This window comes from Varroa destructor, unplaced genomic scaffold, assembly GCF_002443255.2.
Source record: "Varroa destructor unplaced genomic scaffold, Vdes_3.0 BEIS01000004.1, whole genome shotgun sequence".
Classification (NCBI taxonomy): domain Eukaryota; kingdom Metazoa; phylum Arthropoda; class Arachnida; order Mesostigmata; family Varroidae; genus Varroa; species Varroa destructor.
Window position 1 is genome coordinate 51,314,351 of NW_019211457.1, and position 19,278 is coordinate 51,333,628.

General features: G+C 39.7%; 2 long non-coding RNA genes across 2 annotated transcripts in view; both read right to left on the reverse strand.

The window, feature by feature from the left end:
* LOC147756337 (uncharacterized) overlaps window positions 1-2,163 on the reverse strand; it is a 17,762-nt gene extending 15,599 nt beyond the window's left edge. Inside the window, exons 1-2 of the long non-coding RNA XR_015326904.1 lie at window positions 1,908-2,163; window positions 689-807 (exon numbers count right to left, since the gene is read on the reverse strand). This is a non-coding gene — a long non-coding RNA (uncharacterized LOC147756337). The remainder of the gene's footprint in view (window positions 1-688; window positions 808-1,907) is intronic.
* A 14,213-nt stretch (window positions 2,164-16,376) lies between these two features.
* Window positions 16,377-18,435, reverse strand: LOC111250228 (uncharacterized). Its single transcript, XR_002673231.2, has 3 exons — window positions 17,612-18,435; window positions 17,047-17,079; window positions 16,377-16,824 (listed from the first exon to the last, which is right to left on the reverse strand). It is a non-coding gene; the product is annotated as an uncharacterized LOC111250228 (long non-coding RNA).
* Between the last annotated feature and the right edge of the window lie 843 nt (window positions 18,436-19,278).

The following is a 19,278-nucleotide window of genomic DNA, read 5'->3' on the forward strand; positions in this document are numbered from 1 at the left end:
TATATACGAAATGTTGGGTGATAAAAAGCTATACTTATTTAGCCAAAAATAAGCAAACAGTTTTTGAGCTAAAATGTAAGAAGATAGTTTTCAAAGGTTACAACAATATTGTGGAACGAGATAAACGCCGACGACGACCATTCTAATATAAATAATAATTCCATCAGTGTAGAACTTCCATGGTTTTTGGGCGGTGGTGCAAGATTCGAGCTATGTAGTGGACCCTTGGAAATTTCCCATTTATGTCGATCATGTTTATCATGGTCGAAGATAACGCTTCTTCTGCTCACTAGTCAATTTTTCTAGTCAATTTTCTCAACGGTTTGTCGTAGTTTTATTAATTGTCGACAGCAGAAATCTCAGTGAATCGTTTTGGTAAACGGCAGCACCTCGTGATGCACGATTCTTTCCTCATTCCTCCAAACCTATAGCATCGCCTTTTTTCTTTAGCGTGAATCTGGGCTCCCCATAGATTTCAGAACCATCTTATTCTGTACATTATTGTTGTATGCAATTTATTTTTCGTTACTCATGGTCAAATGTTTTATAAATGGTTCGATTTTTTTATGTTTTTATCGAATTTGCTAGACGGAAACGTAATCGAGTAAATTCCCTTATTTCAACCCATGTGGCACTCAAAATTCAACTTTTTTTCTGTGCCCAGCTTCTTTAAACGATTGAAACGTACTTAACGATGGATGGTTAGTTCCTTGGGGATATCATGACTACTCATACGTCGATCTCGCCCGACTGTCGTGCTGGTAACGTCAATTTTGTTCCTAACTGATCGACAGCTACGCGGAGCATCTGTAGAACGAAAGTCGCAGAACCATTATTTGGTCGTTTCTCCCGATCACTGATTTTGACAAAACTGTTAAACATAGCAGGATTTGACTCATTCTCAACGCGCCTTATCATAGACCTAGATGAGAGCATCTGAACAATCTACTACCGTCAAATGCCAGCTTTCAAATTACATCTAACACTACTTTTGTCATCAGAGATATGTGACCTCAAAGTTTTCACGCTAGAAAAACCGCAAATACAAAAATCGTTCCTATTAGAAAAAAAATGTATCGAAACCCAGCAGTTTAGCCAGTCATGCCCAAATGTGGCGTTCTTTTGCCTTACAATATGAGAAGCATTAATATGATTTGTCGCAGTAAATATAGTTCGGCCGTGTCGCACCTCTTGGAATACATGGAACGCAGTGAAGTTCGTCATATCAATCCGTTCGGACTTTCGTAATCCGACTCACTTATCTAATAAATGTACTGAAAATTTCCATGAATTAAAAAAAAAAGCACAAAATGGCTCTAATTATAACGACTATTATTAACTTGATACGGTAATTCTTAGATCCGCTTTACTGACGTAGTTTATTTGCTTCGTACCCGAAGCGCTAAATGGTGCAGACATAATTGGCTTTTAAGTAATATGGCTTATTTGTCAACTATGCGAGAATATGTAGTTTACATTTCGTACGGAAGTTGTAAAGCTGTTTAAAGCCGCTAGCAATGATAACATTATGACTTTTGATTTTTTGAGCCGACCAGCGCCTGGAGGATTTTTCTCCTTGATCAGAAAAAAAAACAAGCTTTCAATTTCTACGTTTTAGATTTTTTTGTGTGTGTGTGTGACTTTATCCTATATCTAATACCATTGACGCTATCAAACAATCGCACTGTTACTCTGCTGTAATGAAACATATCTGCAAGCTACTCGTTTGATTTCTGTGCTTCCGGATCCACAGGGTTTCTCTTGTTGTCATCTAACTTCCTGCCGCCTAGACAGTCATGTCGAAAACCGTTTTTCAAAGTATGGGTTACAGTCATTGCTATCTCGTAATGTTAATGTTAACCTTAATATTACCTAACTTTATATAATATTACCTAACCTTAATATACCTGGTGATGCAGGCTGTATGCCTGCGGCAGAGTAACCACTTCAATGGTATTGTAGTAATTATGCAAATCGCGGCGAAGACAAGTAGACTCAGCTTGTTGAACGATTTAATAAGTTACTCAGGCGGAACGGCGATAAGGAACAGGCTTAGCGCATCCAAAGAAGATGGTCACTTTGCTATAAACAATTCTCGTTGCAGTAGTGTTCAACGAGAGGTGGAGAACGACGAACGTTGACTGAGTTCGGTTCCATAGGGAGAGAATATGAACGTAGTGTACGTGCACAAAAAGTACGTCTCAATGTGCTGTTTAAGATGGATCGATAGCATATAACAAGGAATGATCGACCGAGTGGTTAATATTTGCCACTTAATACGCCGGCTGATGAAACCAGAACTGTCGTTTCAATGCGGAATGATTCAGTTATTTACATTACACCCTATTGTAGATCGCACGAAGATAACTCATACAAACCGACTGCGCAAAAAGATCACCTAGAAGAACCATGTATATCCTACTACATCTATAGGAAAGGCTAAGGGGCTTTGAGTTCAACCATTGATCAGTCAGTCATTTGCGACACTGGCGTTCAATCCGTTGTGGAACTTGAATCCTGTATTTGTATGTTTCAATAAATACTAGAGATATGTTACACGCTAAACGAAGCTTAGCAAAGAGTGATTGGACTTATACACCACACCTATATCTTGATCTCCAACGTATCAAAATTGGCTGTCGTTTTGACATTTCGGTCCCTTAAAACCCGATGCTGTTCGATGTGTCGAAGAACATATGTTAAGTGTACATCTAGATTACCCCACGTTCCCGAGTGTGTATTTGATAATTCCGTATCTTAGCTAACCACATAGGGCTGCTTGCAAAGCATCCTTACGATAAGCAGTGGCTAAATTAAATGTATGTAATTCACTTGTGCAGTCGACGCGCTTTTCCTCGATGCCCTACAATGGAAACCTAATTTTTTTTAGGGAGAGGCTGATATAAGAAGCATTTGTTACACAAGCTGACTTTACTGGTAAGCAATCTGCAATAAAGATGACAAATCACTCGAGCACAATCACTGTAGAATCAACTGCCGCTATCCAATTTGGTCCTATCGTATCAGACGTCTGTAATCTGTTAAATGAATTGAGCAATTTTTCATGTGCTTTCTGTTTCCCCAACCTACCCCGCCACTATTTGTGATGATCATGCCCGTACTGAACGTAGTTTGCGTTACATTTGACTAATTAGTCGTGGTTCCATTGACTGCGTATCATCGGCAATGACTGAAAACATAACGTGCTTTGCTCATCCCATGTATCCCATCGACAATGCCAATAGCTTCCTCCTGTATACCATTTTCCGGATGCAGGAATACTTGATTGAACTAAGCTCATCAACATGTCGCTTGATTCAAATGAACCAGTATCCTCCATTCACTTCCCAACGGCACATGACGGGATGAAACAGACGGTAGATGGATACACCCACTACCGGAGGATGGGAACGCAAAAGTGGCGTTACGGGACAAATACGATTAGGCTTGCCTCATCAGCCGCTTCGTTCACATACGAAAACACAAACATTCGCCGTCAAGCCGCAAAGAGCCCGATGATGCCGCCCGCCTGACCGGTGCCAGGACCGTCGCACGCGGAAGTGATCCCATTGTCCCACTTGGTCCTATCCCTCTCTCCCCTTTCGCTTTCCCATCTTCTCTCAACTGCTGCCTCTTTCCTCGGTACTGATTAGACTTGGCAAATAGAGGCAGCAGCGGCGGCAAGAGCAGACAGGCAGGGATCTGGCGGCCCCACGGAGGAACCACCACGTCGTTTCGCCAAATAGCACCTCACATCGAGGCTTTCAGTATAGTGCCCAGACAGATTCAATATCTCGAAAAAAATTCCTATATTGACTTTGGACCTAGATATAAACAAGGGTAGCGAAAGTGTGTCGTGTGGCAAATCGATGCACGTTCGATGTACATATTAGTAAATTACGCACAACCTTATCGAGCGGAGAGAGGATCGTGTGGTGTTATGCTGTATAGAAGTCGATTTCTTGTGGCTGATGCCCAAGGCAATATTTATTAGATGAAAGACTCTTGTGCGAATAAGAGTGTCATGGTTTCATAGCACATCCGTTGAATGTTCAAAATTCAAATCCGTTACCAAGAATTCTTATTGAGTACGTATTGTGCCCCGCCAAAACCACATTTTGGTTAGAGTTTAATATTTTTTTCAGTGCTAGCTCTTGGCGCATGGTCAGGTATGGCGTATTTGACAGATATGATGCTTGATAAACTATTTGGAAGGTGTTCCTGTTAGTCAGAGCTAATTTTTAAAATCACCGCTGTCTGCCGTATTTTGTCATGTAGACAATGCTGTTTCGTTTTGAGCGCAGCCTCTATTTTCATGGAACTTTTTTGACCTCCTAATTAATGAAGAAGGCGATTGAGGTTGTGCTATAATCTGTCTACACATGCAGTGGAAGTGTTGCACGTTCTGTTTTTTACCGGCATCAATGAAACTATTAGAAAACAAACCTTGCGTATCGTTTTCAAAACTCAGTCTTAAAGCCCTTGAAATGCTTGTCTTACATTTCATATCAGATAAGTTTGAATGAAGTTTTAATATGCTTATCTTATCTTAACTCCTACCACAGTTGGCTCAGGTGTCGCGTATAGAACCAGCGTTTTCGTCCGCTATCAATCCAATGGAGTCGACATTATTTTTAGAGCAATACGAAGCTGAAAATGTCGGCTTCGAACTGGGATGCTCTCGCCCATATGTGATATTTGCATTTCGTCTGCGAACGGTTAAGACTAGCTAGCTAATGTATGTGTCTAATAGGTAGTATCAGATGTTAAAGAAACGCTACACATTGAAATTAAAGTTCGATACTTTCAAGTACGTAAGATAGCTCGCTCTTCTGACGAAGTCGACCCGCCAGCGAGCACGAACCCTGTAGAGTGAATTCGACAGATCCCCGGGGAAAATTAACCGACATAAGATGAAAATAAAGCTAAACACTTAGCCAGTAACGTGACATTACGATTTTCGTAACAACCTTCAGCCATTGTGAGAACTTTACTTGTAGTGGGTGGCTGATAAATCTACTCGATACTCTCGTGTAACGTCTACCAACAACAGTTTACAAACGTGCATCATGCCGTGTATTATGAGCCTAAATGTCATCAAAGGTAGTCATGATGGCATTTACGGTTACGTACGGTAACATGGTTTCCTTCGTATATTTTCTGAACGCAGATCGTCGTAGAGCTGCCAACCCATACTTGTTTCTTGTGGCAGCATGGCATCCAACAAAACAATCGTCGATTAGTCCCTGACAATTTTAGGGCCCAAGCCCCTTACTTATCGTTATCTGCCGATCTTAGTTACCCTTATTATACGAAAGTTCGTAACTACCATTGGGTTGTTAGCGACGCAGATCTTCGCTTTCATCTGGCAGAAACTTCGTACGTACTAACACCCAGTCGGCAATTTTTAGTCGCTATAAATGTTACTTTTCAAAACACAATTATCGATGCAATTAGCTACAGAAAATAATATTCCAGAAAATTGCGGAGCATAAAAATTAGCGCGTGAAACTATTACAAACGAATCCTGCGGATTTTGTAATTAATATTTAAGCTGCGTGCCGGTAGCAGACGAAATTTGGCTGCGAAACATTCCACTTTTCTAGAAGCTGGTGGATGAATAGCAGGTAAGTTTACTTTAGGAAAAATGAACTCAGAAGGAAAAACACCTTAGTCTTGACAATCGATGCTCAGTGGTCAAGTTTTTTCTCCCTAAGGATCATTACGCTGTGTGAAACAATCGAAGATTAGTGACGACGTTAGGCAAGAAGGTCTTCAGCGGGAGCACAGCACGTGAATAGTGCAAACGTTCCAAGAACGGAGATTGGAGTGTTCAAGATTAGTGAGAATATGACCAATCGCCAGGATCTGAAGGCTAAAAGCGCATTGCAGCATTCGAGGAGGCTTTTTGCAATAGCAGGACTTGAAGCCTAAGGGCTTTATCGGCCAAAACTGGCATTTCACGCGTAACGTATGACAGAATTATAACTGAAAACGAGGAAACTAAGCAAAAAAAAAGGATCCCTGTGAATTGACTGCAGACGAATCGGAAATGCGTGTCATGACGTGAGATTTTAATAAATGAAAAATCCGCTTGTAGCTTAGGATCGTTATAAATGAGGTATGGTTCAACCTCTATCTCCAGCCATAGAAAAACTGGTCTAGAATGTGGCGTCGCCCTGGAAAGAGATCGAATTTAGCAACAGTGTCGAGTAGGTTGGTGATGGTGATGGTGATATCTATAATGGGCATCAGTAGTATCTGCTGTTATGAAATGCTCGCTGAAGATGAGGTAATAAAGGCAGTCCGCAATCTTGGGTCCTCCAAAGGGCGCATGGACCATTAGAATGGAAATCGGAAGCATGTGGTCTGGTTACGTCATGACGCCATTCGTGGACTGGGCATAGAAATATATAACGTTGGCTTATATATAACGTACATGCTCTCTTAATCTCTTTACGCCTGCTTTAAACTGAGCAAATGTAGGGCAAACATGCTTTTATTTCGAGAAATCATATATAGAAGAATTATATTAGGTATATGGCGGCCCGGATATTGTTAAAACACTGAAACAAAAAAAAACCGTATATAAAATACATATTGAAAAATAATCATCCGCTTTAGATTAATTAAAAGTTTGTTCAATTTTAAAATTGCCCGATTTACCACTAACAGCCTAATATATTAATTTACTTATATTCGTTATTACTCACTATCTCTGCAATCACTATGTTATTGTTTAAATAACTTTGCTTAGCAAAACTGCTCTAGGTAAAAGTAGAAAAAGTATCTGCGTACCAACACAATTCACATCTAAGGACAAAGTTTATATATAAAAAGTCAATGAAGTAAAGTACGCTGTTCTCAGAACACGGCACAGACCTTTTACCATAAGAAAATATTATATAAAATAAGCAAACATTTGATTACGCAATCGTAAGCTGACTGGAAACAAAGAAAATCGCGTACAGCTATTTATATAATCGTATGAGATCCACAAAGAATTAGCCCCCTAATAATTATTACAACAAACGATACGGACCGTCTTATGACTTCGAGTCGCGTTGCCTCTCGCGGATACATGAAAGTTCTGGTAAGGACTAATGCAAAATGAGCAAACATCGTTCACCATGGATACACTTGGCTGGTCAAGCATAAAAGGGGCAATTAGTTGCCCTAAATATAAAGTTCGACTCAGATCAAACTGTACCAAGGCGAGCGGGCTTGATAAGATTAATTGGAAACATTTACTGAAAACATTACACTGGGATTGACGTAAACAAACGTTTCTCTGAACACAACAATTTAGCTAGACCGTAGCTAATAATCAAATGAACAAGTTCTTGACATTTAGGATGATTAGTGAGGTAATTTGTCGCTCAGTGATGCCTGTTGTGCTTCGCCCGTGCTATTTAGTTGACAAAAATGTTAGTATGTACTATAATGTTCTGTCACAAATACAGCTCTGGGTCAGTTTTTAGATAAAGCTGTTTCCAACGATTATGTCGTACGCATACAAACGGGTCCATGAAATGGCGAATATTGATTTTCATCAGACCAATATCCTAAAAGCGTCTACAGGACATCATGCCATGGGCAAGACCATGCGAGTACGGATAGGACGAAAGGTGAAAGCAGACCACAAAACGCTCGCCTACCAGTATCTGCCATCGCGCTAAGATTTTGACCCAGGTGTCAGGCTTGTTGGCGCCACCAATGAAACCTGTTCGAATCATGCGCTCCGCCCCCTAAACCAATGTCGTCAATCAATTAACGGGCACCTAAACCCAGAAATTGACATACGAAGGTCGTGTCGTCACACGTAGCGCTTTTGGCGAGCTGTGGCAGCAGTAGTTGTAGCGGGTGTAGACTTCTTGGCTGAGTCGGACTCAACGGCTGATTGTACCGTCGTCTCCAGTCGCTTCTATTTCTCTGTACCTTTCTAATTTACTTTCCCACTACTTGTGCTATTCTCCATCAACTCTGTATTTTGCAATTAGGCCATCGGTATATCGGCTTAGTTAAGGCGTTGCTGCCAGTGATGATGGTTATATGCATGAAGCAACGAAAGGTTCTTTCTTTCATATAGACTAAACAAGTGGGTCTGATCATAGTTAGAAAAGGTTTGTATTGCCATTGCACACTGAATATTCAAATTTTGCATCATTTTCCCTCCAAATTGCCTGCCTGATTCTTCGAGCCTAGGCACGCATAACTGAAACTGCGTTTTTCTTTTCGCTATATGTATAGAGACTTTGGTATCTTCGTTTTGCTTACGCGAAGAAAATAACGGCGATGGCTGTACATTGTGGGACGTAGGCTCTACGGTACCCGACCGTACGAACGGTCTAACTGATGGGCAAGAAGCCAACGAAAATTGTACCTGCCGAAAATTGTGTGTTGCTCAAACGGGGTATACTGCAATAGAACTAAGCGGAAGACGGGTGTATGCCGTTGCCAATATGAAACGTAAATTGTGTGAACGTATATTCCCGCCGAAGTAGGCGACCCCCGGAGACGAAAACTGTCTATAGTGTTGCACATACCTGCAAAGATATCCCAATTCGGGCCCTACAGGTGCGAACTCAAGCGACTAGTTAGTTACGTGCAAAGAGCGTTCGGTAGACAATTAGTGCAGCAGTCGTAGTAACTGAACCAGGAAAGACACGGACTTATCGCATGTCACTATACTTACGTCTAGCACATTTCAATAAGATCGGGCTCGCTAAATCAATCATTTTAAAAGTGTGTTCCTGTCGTCATTGTTGACGCTGCGACTGCTGTTATTGCAGTAGGAGAAGCTAACTATGACAGGACGAGGTGTCTGATCTACGTTCTTACGTAGTGATCGTAAGATAGTGTTTCATTAACCGCGACTGACAGCTATAACTGTAATTATCTATTTTCTGATAAATCGAGGCTATGTAACCATTAGTAAGTCGCATATTTGATTGGTGCGCGGATCATATAGCAAATGCAACTTCAAACTTTAAAGGCATTACTTTTTATCGTAATGCTAGCTGTTTGATACATCATGGCGATACGGGAACGGCCTATGGGAAATACATATGGAATTTTAGGGGAGTGCAGAAATATTTATACCGGTGAGAGCTTCTCTTAGTTTTTGCGGTATAGACTATTCAATACCTCACAAAAGAAACAATATATAAGACATTTTTTTTTTTCGCCACGCTTGGTTTTACTCTACTTAGCAAGAAATTGATAATCTCATCACGTAACTGATTTAGAAATCACTTTGTCCTTTTTTCAAATAGTGTTACATCGGCAGTCTACCATGGTTTATTCTCCACAGGACCAGAACAAAGCAAGCTCTAATACCTGTTTTATACGCTAGTGTTTATGAACTTACAATTATTTTGTGTAACATAGAAAAGCATGGACGGATATCTTTTATTGCACCCTCCACTGAGGAAATATCACAGATACATTAGTACTAGTCCTCAGGCTATATGCAGCGAAAATGCGAAACAGATCATCGGTAATCGTATCATAAAAGGAGCCCGAAAACGGACAAGTCTGCCAAAGAATAAAGGCCTTCTGTGTTCCGACATGAAGCTATCCGTATCGCCGCCGACGTCGGAACCAAGGTCGATGGGACAATGCATGGTGGGTCCAGGCCAATAATGGGGGGTGATCTTTTTTGCTTCAACTGTTTCATCTGACTGCCGTGCTTTCGTAAACAGATTACCCACCATTTGCGGAAAGCCTGTTAGGCTCGTATAGTCTTGAAGAAAAGGCAACGTCGACCCGCGAAAAGAAAAACGATAGGGCGGAACGATATAGGTTTTTTGCCCAATTGAAATTAGTTTTGCTGCACCGCCTATTGTACACAGTTGGCGTGGTCAAATCGAGTCTTAAACGCGAAGTCGAGACCGAACCTGTCACAATACAATAGTGAGGGTATTCTACTAAATCTGTACACACAGGAAGATGATATGGTTTTTTTTCTCTATAAATCACTCTCATTGCTAGAGACATTGATTCCTTTTATTATTGACCTCTTTAATTTTTGATGAAATTAGTTTTGTATCGTATTTAATTTATCGAATAAATTTAATAACGTTATTATTATTTTTCTCATGTTGAGGACGCTAATTTATATCGGCGAGACATTTTGCAACACTTTTTCTCTATTTGAAATACGCTTGAACTCTTTGCGATCCGAGAGAACCTACTAGGATATTATCAATCAGGGCTTTTAATAGGCTAGTTGTAGTTATTCAGTGAAAATTACAAAAACTCTAGCGCTTTGCGAGTATTGATACCATTTTCGAACCGAACTTCAGCAGCGAAGATAGTTCGCCATGAAAGCCTTAGGTTCGATAAAGGCTCTACAAGTAGGAACATTGTAAGCCGCAGGTTAAAAAATTTCAAGAGGGACAGTTCGAACCAAAAAATAAGTATCGCGGAAGGCGACCTGCGAAAGCGGATGAGAGAGAGAGAGAGCTGAAAGCGTGGGGAAAACCGACCCTTATTAAAATCCACGGGTGTTAACGCTCGGATTTTGTGTGTAAAAATAACACATCTATTCACTCTGCTCAAATCGATGAGGTAAGGGAATAGATTTCGAGTAAGGGCCGAAGGAAGAGACGCAAGGGCACCCGCTTTTTTGTGCTCTCACTTCACAACAATGTCCCATTTGTTGCATCATCGAATTATGACTTGTAATGAAGAGTGATGATAATCGAAAGCGTCTACATCAGTAGATGGACGCAGCTGAACCAGCAATTCATCACTATAGGATGAATATATAAAATGCTTACAGTGGCTGCTTAATGATCTAATACACTATAACTTCATGAGTCCTAGTTCGCCAATTATGATTGAAAAAAGGTGTTTACTGTGTCACATTTTACATAGAACGTCTTAATATATATATCTTCTAATATAAGTAATTGCCTCTGTATATCCACAAAACACATGCTCGTGGATACCAGTTTAACTTAAGCTTCGTGATGTTACTTGCTAAAGTATAAGCAGTAGTTTCCACAGTAAGGATTCATCGAGAACATCACTTTATTTAACTTTTTAAATAAAAACACTTTCTCAGAGAGCAGTGTACGCATTTAGGCTCGAATGAACTGTCACATATAATAGATAGCATTCTTATGTATAATATTATACATAAAAGTAAAGGCCATCTAAGTAATATGGGAATAAAAGTTCAATAAAGGTTTTCAAAGGCGGAAAAGTCTTTAAGGTCAACGTTTACAATATATATGCACAAATACATATTGATCAACATTCAACCCTGATCGCAGAAATGTCATTATACCGACCATCCTCTAACATATTTTTTCCGTATACATGTATAGAATGCTTGTACAGGAATATATTTCTCCGCCACAAACATGTATCTGTTTAGAACAGATTTGTCGTAAAATTGGGCATCATAAAAAGAGGTAGAACGAAGCCCTCTTAGAGTTTTCACATAAATGAAGAACATAAAAATTTTCCTAACGAGATAGCGAAGGGTTTGATTATATTTCTTCTGTTCTGAGTATTAGAAATCTATGGCAATAATACAAAAGTTTATGCCTGATGATGAAAGCAGTGGTACCTATTGAGCTCTCGACCGAGATTTTCAGGTGAATGTTTATGTTAACGATTGGAAAGGTGATGTTTAGTAGAGGCGTTAACAAAACCTAAAACCTAACAATAGCAAAATGCAGATACTCTTGGACTGTTCAGAGTGTTATATGCTGTAACCTACTAACATCATTTCAGGACTGCCACTTTGCCTGGTGGCATAAGGTCACAATCCTATATAGTAGACAAATATTGGGCACCAGCGGCTGTTTTCTATCTCCTTCAACGATTATCTCATGTTCGTTGTTGATTTAGAAGCTGTACTCTGTAGGGAAATTGTTCTTGCTGCATGGAACGTTTGCCTGTACATAGAACCTTTTAAATTCGTATATAATTCGTTAACACGTAGTAACGCCGCGCGCCACAACACGTATCTCTGTTATTTTTGCTGAATCGTCGACTTTTGCACGGCCCAAGCCTATTTAGGCATCAGCAGGCTTTGCGAAGCCCTTTTCAACTGAAAATCGAACGAGCCAGAAATATTGGGCAGTACTTCAAAACAACAATGGCTGTACGCACGCCTTCCTTTTTTTTGCATTTAGTTATATCTGGTGAGTAGGGTAACGCAAACAGAGGCCACCGCCATCAATGCCACATTAGCTCTAAGTGGACGAAACAAGAAAACATCCACATTTATAGTTCTCCTGTATCCTTTCTCAACTCCTTGCGTCGTAAAATCGAAAGAGAGATGGTTAGGCACTGAACGTTTAGAGTTACGTCGCCGTTAGTATTCTATCAGAGGGCTGGCACCTAGCACAAAACGAAGTGTGTCTATGCCCAGATTCGCACCTAGATCACTACGTGTGCTTAAGATTAACTGTCAAATGCGTTACCTACCAAGCTGTTACGGGGTCACTGCAACGAGAAAAACAAGCTTGCGAGGTCTCGTTAGTTGCGGTAGAGGGTACGATAACAAAGTCAGCCTACTCGTGAAGACATGATGGTTGAACTCTATATAATAATGTGTGAGCAGATACGTTGACTGCTCCCTGAGAACATTCACTTCGATATGTTATATATATATATATGTGTGTGTTTCTGAACCTGGGGAGTGAGCTGTCAACGAGGCTTTATACATGCTTATAGAACAGAACAGCTATTTCGTTGTATGTAACAACAATCGCTTCGTTGGGAAACTATACACGAATAACAAATGCTACAAGTGCGAACGAAAAAGTTAGAGAGGGGACGATGACAACAGAAAACCCTGGTAAAACGGACGGTCGGTCGGTCGGTCGGTAGGTAGGTAGAAGTTACATGTACTCATGAGTGTCCTGTAAGCAACAACTGAAACCAGCGGCTAATGGCTAAACTACAATATTAAATATAACTTTTTGAGATAGCTACTTTGAGCCTTATGCGGGACACGGCTGTTTCCCATTCCAACTAAATGATATGAGAATAAACATTTATGCAGCGGCCGAGCGATAATTTCTCAGCCATGTCAGAACTCGCACGAATCCTAAAAAATCATCTAGCTATTCTAATGGTTCGTCTCTAAAGGTAACTAGAAATAACAGAACTACCGTGTTGAATAATATGCTGCATCATGTTGAAATACTTCGTTGGTGTGCATATACAGCGATCTTACGTGTATATATGTATTATATGAAACTTAACGTGTTTCTATATGTATAGTGTTGTTTTCTCTACACTATAAATTTATTCTGTTAATACCACTATCTTTAGGCGCTAATACGAATACACTAGTATGTCAGGTGAGTCCTATTTTGACGTTTTAGTACGTGAAATTAACCAGAGCACGCACCCCCTGAGTATTCAATGTGTCACAAATATGACTACGAGAAGAATTATTTCTTGCCAGCTAAGTGTGTGTAATAAAAGCCTACGAAATTCCCAATTCGAAAGAATAACCCACAGTTATTCGTTTGCTTTATATAGTTCAAGCATACATTGTGCGCATATCGTGCCAAGATAAGGCTTAGAAGCATATATATATTTAATCTAACAAACACTATTGCTCAAGAATTTTCGACTTTATTCGAACAATTTATGCTGTATGTAAACTGTGGCTGGTACGTTCGGTGTGCATCTAGAGACCTCGCAGTACCCCCTGATCGACCCGGTGAACAGGCTTTATGCGGAACAAGCGGTTGCCGATGCAGACGCAACTCGAACTTATCCAGCGTCGAAGACGACAGCGCAGCTCAGCAGCGGGGTCATCCCCCGTAATCTCCCTAGAGAGAGGAAGCGTTGCTTCAGTTAAGAAGTCAGTTATAGTTCAGCTGAAGATTCACTGGCTCATTACATATACCCGATTGACTGAGCCACGTTCGACGCACTTCATAAGACTGATTTTCCATTAGTAATGGCATGGCTTAGATGCTCCGTGTAAGTAAACACTAGTTGCACAAGCCATGCGTTGTATATTATAAATATTACCTAATAATCTAGGATTTACCATATAGATCGTAACAGCACGGTAGGTACTGTGCTAACCCTGAGAGAAGGCTCACCTCTGAAACTCTGCAGAATAAGTTTTCCTTGTTCGGCGTCGCAAAGAACAAACCCTTTCAGTAACTTAATCCTTATTGCTTGGATTATTTATTTCACTATTATACTATATTAACTTGATCCTTAATAGCTCTCCATTACGACCTGGGGTAATGCAAACACAGGACTATAGTTAGACAAGCTTCCGTTAGTCTGTATGGAACAGGCGGGAACATAAATTCATTCATTTGCAGTTAGGAAAAAATGGCTTTTACTTAGGGAAAAGATCAGGCATCTGTCTAGCTCACTTATCAACAGACTATTTTTTCCAACTAAATTCATACGATATACAACTGTAAACTACTGCGCAGACCTTCTTCAACCATCCATGCACACGGAATTCGATTTTTATAGTAAGAAACGTAATAAAAATGAGCGATATTGTCGTTTTTTTTTTACTATTATTTTTTAAAACCGAAATTTTAGAGATCATAGAGTAACCGATTAAATCACATACCACTCGAAGCTGTCTCGCCTATACGCTAGCAGATTAAAACATGGATATTGCGTTGGCCATATACCGATCACAAAGATTATTCGAAATTTAAAAACAATAAACACTTCAATAATGCAACGGTGTCTTTTCTGGGTCTTGTAATAGAACCTTTTTCTTCAATTCTATTTTGAGAGATGTAACGATATATAATTTCAGTAAATCAAAACGCTTATGCAAATAAGCAAAATACAAATTAACCTGATCAAAAATATACTTATTTATCATCCATCTTACAAGTTAGCAGCATATTTCTGCTGATCGTTTGGTCTCATATTTCAAGTAAGTTGAGTCCTTCTCCAGCTGTTGAATTTTATGGTTGTTTGTTTTTCTTTCAACTTTCAAGGCGGTAAGATTAAACCGATTTTAGTTGATATCAACCTTATCGCAGCCTAGGCCAACCTAAGCTGCATACAATTCCAGTGGACAACAATAGTTCTTGTATTTACCGTTTAGCAGTTCCCTGTAACGTTGTGTATTCTTACGCAAAACTTTTCTTTCTGTTTTTCATCGTCCTTGTACCTTTCGTTATGATAACGATGATAACATCCGTAGCAAGTTAACATTCCCTCAAATAGAGGCTGAGATTTAAAGTTTATATTTGAAATTGATTCATATTAAACCCAAGTGTGGTAATAGTGCGAGTAGTATTGGCCCAGTGGCTCCAAATAGCTAGTTAGGTTATGATTACGGTATTATAATAATGGCCGACTGACAACCAATTACCCTAGCTTGTCCGTCACAATTCCTGCTTTTAGAATTGTGAAAATAATTAAAACCGTCGATTATCGCATAGAAATACATGGCTGATACTATTTCTGAAACGTTTGTTGCTGTACAGCTTGTAAATTTTCTTCAAACTAACAGAGAGCTGATCAGTATGATTTTTTTCGATTTAGCAGAGCATCCGACGCCGTATCTCCGTAGTTCTTAGCTAGGACTGTTGTTAATCTTCGTTATAATCCTATATGTTTTGACCTATTTGACATGGCATGAAACCTTATTGCGTTCCTTTGAATACCTAAATAAAGCTATATAACAAATATAATTCAGTGAATAGCTTGAAGTGGACGTAGTGGACTATTTGTTTTTGATTGGGGGGGGCGAAAAGGACGCTTGGAGGCTCAGTCTGAGTATATGGGTTAAGGGCCAGCTGCAAGAAACATTACGAAATCTCAAAAGAAGATAAGCGTACAATTGAGAAATTCTCTCAATGTTTTAATATTGTTAAGTGTTAAGGAGCTATAGACGCTGCATTACATAGTTGTATGACAAAGTTGTGCTGACAGAATTAAGGTCCATTAGTTCCTGTAGGTATAAATGAGATGCTATACTGCTAAGTACACAGTTTGCTATTGAATCATACGTTTTTGTACGAGTATCTTATAAGGGAAAAAAAACATTATTCTATACGATGTATGTGATTTACTAACCCTAAATAGGGCTCCTAGATCGCGGATCCTGATCTAGTTTTGTGGCTTTAGGGGGTCACTCGTCTCCAACAAACTGTAACAAGGAGTGGGGTGGCCACATTCACATGCCAAATGATTTGGTGTGATTACCGCTATATTGGACTAGAAAATATAGTCATGTTAAGTGCTAAACTAAAATGTTATTTCCACCCTAGTGAGTCGTGTATGATCGTTCCGGTAGTGTTTTTTGTACGTTTTTACATGGGCACGTTTTTTTGCACGTTCTCTTTACGAAACCTCACTTACTTATTTTTGTGGATTATTTGAGCGAATCCCAATGCGTCGTTAGGGTTTGGCGGGTTGGTATTCTCCAACGACTTGCCATTGCTGTCAGTAGCCTCTCACAGACCTTACTATCTATCAAAGATTTCGCGCTATAGTTGAAATAATAATCTTTATTTAACGACAAAATGAAAAATGTCCAGGATGACCGTTCGGGACAACAAAGCGCACTCGTTGAATTAGAGAGGGGAATAGACGAGTCGAAAAAGGTGCTGCTTACCTTGTTGAGTACAAAGGCGTTTTTCAGTCAACAAACGTTGTCATAATGTTTTATAATTGTACAGTTCACGCGGAGTCGTATCGATAGACATGATTAGCGCTTCGCTATGAGAAGTACTAGTCAGGATCTCTTTTTTCGCTGTTGCGTATATTGTGGGCCGGGACATTGTTACCACCATGAAAGTAAACGGGAGGTCATTGTTTCTTATTCTTCTTCGGGAGATGTGTTAGCAACTGAAAATGTCGGTATATTTGTTTACGTTGCATGTTTATCTCACGTTTTAATAGCCCAGTTTAACTGAACGAAGCTATACTCCGGCAAGATACTAGAGTGCTGCACATAATGAGAGACCGTGTATTCAGCGAGTATTTGGTTAGCAGTGTACGCTAGCTGGTCTACCTGGATGTGGCTCCCTAACAAAACCGAGATTCTGCAAGCTAGAAAAGGTCACTTACAAATTCGACCCAAGTCCCCAACGAAAGCACGTACTGAAACAATCCAAGCAATGCTTGAGTTAATTTTTGTAATTTTTTTTTCTGGGCTAATTGAGAAAATCATTGTTCACCTCCGATTCGTCGAGGTTGGTCAATTTGCAACTGAACGACAGGTAATTCGAATGGCTTCCGCAACGGGGGAGCCATTGGTACAAGCCTGACGATAGCGCTGTAAACTTTTATGCGAAATCACATATCCTGGTATATTAACAATTATCTAATCCTAGTAGTTCGTCTGTTTTAACGTTCGTGCGATGAGCCACTGGCGAAAACGAGGAAAATAACTCAGCGCGTGGACTTCCTGTCGGACCCGGTTACGGCAGGCCGCTCAGTAATGGCGAATAGCTCTACTACTTTTAGGCTGGGGCCTTTTTTTATAAGTAAATACTAACAATAATAATAATAATAAAAAAAGTCGTGGAGATTCGGTTGTCTTTGAAACGTTGGCAGTCGCCATTTGTTCCATTAGAAACCTAGGAATTCTACTTGGAGTCGCATTTTACGAAAAACAACCTATGATATTTACCAAACACCATACATTTTTGTACCGATAAAGGTTGCAACTGCTTTCGTTCCAACGTCTTATAATTGTAGATTAACTTTTGACAGTTGCTGGTACTTTTCGATAGCCATCCTTGCCAGATAACGTGTTTGATTTCGTTGTTAAACTATATTAAATATAAATACTAAGTTGGGAGGAAGCGTTTTCAGTGTATGATACCCTATCATATTAATATTCTACCCGGATATAGTTTAGGGAATTTCACTTGCGTTTTTGTGCCTGATACCAAGGGTATCTGTCCTAGAAGTTGAACCGGACCACCCAGTGAGGTAGTAGCGCGTGTCCGCACTTAGTTTGAAACGTGCCCTTGGATTTTTATGGCTCTTATTGACTAGAACAAGCAATTAATTAGTTAGGAAACTGTCGTTATTAAGTGGGTTTAAAGAACATTGAGTGTTGTGCGAAGCAACCATTATGATGACCACCGAACAGTGATAAAGGACTGTAGCGTCCGTTAATAACTACGGCTGAATTCAAAGAAAACTTGCTTTATCCGTTTAATTGCGAAATTGTTTAGTTAAGACGGGCAGGTTTTAAAAAGGTAATCAAATTGAAGTAACACGACCAATATTTTATATATATATATATATATATATATATATGAAGGTTTTTCTGAGATGGATTCACATCACAGTACTTCATTATTCACATTGGAAAAACAAATTTTCCTTCTGGAAAGATTTCCTAGCCTGAACATAAACACTTAGAAGGTCCTCCTATCAGCAGGCTGTTGTGTCTTTTCGAAAGCAAAATGATGAACGGCTGCAATTCTAAAGGGCGCCATTTCTGTTCTGATTTTCTCTTCACGCTACATTGATGCTATTTAAATGTATATCTTATGCGTTAGGTGTGCTAATTGTATATATGCGTATAATAATGGTTTTCGTCAACAGGAAGCGAAGGTCTACGCCCAGAATTAATCCTAGACCACCAACGCGCAATCGCAGCGAAAGCTTCTCCCTACACCTCACTTTCGGACCGTCCCAGATTCCTCTATTACGGTTTTACCGAATATATTTTCAGTAAAACGCATTCATTGAGCCGGCGGTGAAGTCGCGAAATATACCGATACGGTGGACTGTTAGTCCTACTATGGCTAGATCGTTAGTGAACAAAGGTAGTAATGTGCAATCGTTCGAGGGCAAAAATTCTTGATTTAAAGTATTCACCCCTTTAGGGGCATCCTACTCATTATTATTATTATTATTATTATTAGACAATTCTCATGAGAAGTCATCCATGTCGGGCCTATAAAGGTATGCCTCGGATTTTAAATTGTGCAGTTTTCGTTCGTAGATCGTAATTGCGTCTCACATAATGTTTGATACACCAAAAATATAGCATCACTATCTAACATGTATTTACTGCAAATGAGACAAGTACTTTTGCCTCTATTAGGTCTACAAATGTCCAGTATGGTTCAGTGGCCTAACGATGTTTTGCTCACGTAAAAAAATTGATCGTTTGTCTACGTCTTGCGACAACATGTACTACGCGACGAAATTAACCACTCGTCAGTCAAAATAGAACATTTATCATTATAGGTTAACTAGACAGTAAGCCTGTTGATGCTACTTTTTTTGTTTTCCATTTATTGCGGCCAGCGTTTTACTCATCTTTTACTTCCTACA